Source organism: Bos grunniens, chromosome 3 (assembly GCF_055505025.1).
Source record: "Bos grunniens cultivar Pamir isolate PY7600 chromosome 3, Bosgru_T2T1.0, whole genome shotgun sequence".
Classification (NCBI taxonomy): Eukaryota; Metazoa; Chordata; class Mammalia; order Artiodactyla; family Bovidae; genus Bos; species Bos grunniens.
The window spans coordinates 78,717,723-78,720,032 of record NC_141167.1 but is presented as its reverse complement, the minus strand read 5'-3'; the positions used below and the strand labels follow the sequence as shown (position 1 = coordinate 78,720,032).

At 43.2% G+C, this 2,310-nt stretch overlaps 1 pseudogene; it reads left to right on the top strand.

The window, feature by feature from the left end:
* The first annotated feature begins 1,620 nt into the window (after window positions 1-1,620).
* LOC147375898 (U2 spliceosomal RNA) lies at window positions 1,621-1,827 on the top strand (annotated as a pseudogene).
* The last annotated feature ends 483 nt before the right edge of the window (window positions 1,828-2,310 follow it).

Below are 2,310 nucleotides of genomic sequence, written 5' to 3'. Positions count from 1 at the left end.
ATTAGAACATGGCTTCCCATGTGGCGCAGAGGTAAAGAATCCGCCTGCCAATACAGGAGACCCAAGAGACTCAGGTTTGATGTCTGGGTAGGGAAGAAAATGGCAACTCACTCTAGTATTCTTGCCTGGAAAATTCCATGGAGAGAGGAGAAGCCTGGTGGGCTACAGTCCATGGGGTCATAAAGAATCGAACACAGCTGAGTGTGCATACACACACTTCATTATAACAATTCACTCACTGTTCAGCTGTACTGTTTGAGAAATTAGAACATGTCAATATAATAATATTATCATGTATGTACACAGAATGCATATATTTTCACACTATTTTTCACCACCCAATTAGGTATTGCTATTCCCACTGTAAGACAATGACACTAATTCAGAAAGGTCACAGAACTGGACAAGGATCATTCAGCTAGAAACCTACAGGGCGTGTATTGAACTCATATCTTTTGGACACCACTGTTAAAATGTGGCACTCTATTTGCCAAGTAAAATACACATAACAAGCATTCTAATCAAACATTGAAGAGACACTCTGAAAAGAGTTAAAACTAGTAAAGGAAATGGCCCCTTAGTCCTTAAAGAGGTGTAGAGGCGTAAGGAAGTAATTAGAGAAGTAGTCAGCTTTCAATGCACCTCAGAGCATGAGAGAAACCAGTGTCATAAATGCAGTGAGGCGTCTAGTTCTCTGGGTCTTCAGCCAATGGAAGTCAAGAATGGCACAGAAAGCCCTCATACTGTCAACTATTCCACACAATGCTCTATTTCAGGGTAAATATAGGGATCATTTCTTCTACACATGGCATTTTCTCAGAAAGCACAAAATGAAACCAGCTGCTGAAACAAAGGAATGACCTTTCTTAGCAGCAGCTGAATGTCCTGGATTCTTTTCTTCCCTCAGTAGTCAACAAGATCCAGGAATTCACTGCCTTTCTAGGCAGGGAAGAGCAATCCATGGATGAGCAATGGAGACAAGAAGGGAGGAAGAGTCTCATTGGTGGAGTTGTTTGGGAGACACCCAAGTTGTCTGTCAAGTACTTTCTCAGTGTTAGTGAAAGGTGAGACTGGGTTAAATTGTGAGGAAGCCACTGTAAGTCCTCTCCCCTCCCCCAGTCCATATTTCAGAATCTTCTTGGTGGGAAAGCCCCATTTCCCTTTCCCCACACTAGCCAGCTTTCTCCTACTTCCTCATTGTTCTGATTACAAATCTGTTTTTAAGCGTTTACACCTAGGGGTAAGAACAAAAAGCATTTGCTCTGGGCATACTTGCTCTTCAAGCTTCATCTCCAGTCATTGACTGAGGGAGTCAGTCACCTCATTGAGGCAATTTTGAGGAGAAAAGAGGAGAAGCTCTGGATGGAAGAAGCAGAGAGTCCCTCCATGCCTGTGAAATCTCAGAGCTGAGGTGCAGGCTTACTCCTAAGACGGCAGGGCAAAGCAGTGGGCAATTCCCTTTCCACTTTCCAGCTACAAGCTCCATATTGCACTATTTACTAACTAAAGATTTTGAGGAAGGAAATTTTGTGGCTACCTTGTCAGTGAGGGAGAAAAAATTCCACCAGGGGTAAGTGGACTGTTTTATGAACCACAAAGAGGAAATTAAAATCCTTTCCCATCACTTCTTGGTATTTTGGCTAGAATCAAGTGTAGTTTCTGTTCTTATCAGTTTAATATCTTCTCCCACTGAAAAATGTGGCTCTGCTATGTTGGGGCCAGGAGTAATTAAACCAGCGTTAGGAGGAAAGAAAGTGAAGTCGCTCAGTCATGTCTGACTCTTTGTAGCCCCATGGACACCAGGCTCCTCCGTCCATGGGATTTTCTAGGCAAGAGTACTGGAGTGGGTTGCCATTTCCTTCTCCAGGGAATCTTCCTGACCCAGTGATCAAACTCAGGTCTGCTGCATTGTAAACAGACGCTTTACCGTCTGAGCCACCAGGGAAAACAAACACAAATTACGAGATTTTCTAATCAAATAATGTAGCTTCCCAGGTGGCTCAGTGGTAAAGAATCCGCCTACAATGCAGGAGACTCAGGTTCGATCCCTGGATGGGGAAGATCCCCTGGAGGAGAAGATGGCAATCCACTCCAGTATTCTTCCTTGGAGAATCCCATGGATAGAGGAGCCTGGTGGGCTACAGTCCATGGGATTGAAAAAGGGTTGGACACAATTTAGCGACTAAACAACAATTAAATAACACACTTCAACCTTTGATTTTCCAGCATAAACTAAGGCTTGAGAATAAATGTGGTCTTAGGTTTTTTGCCTTTAACTGTAAAAGTTATCTGCATTATGAACTTCTCAGG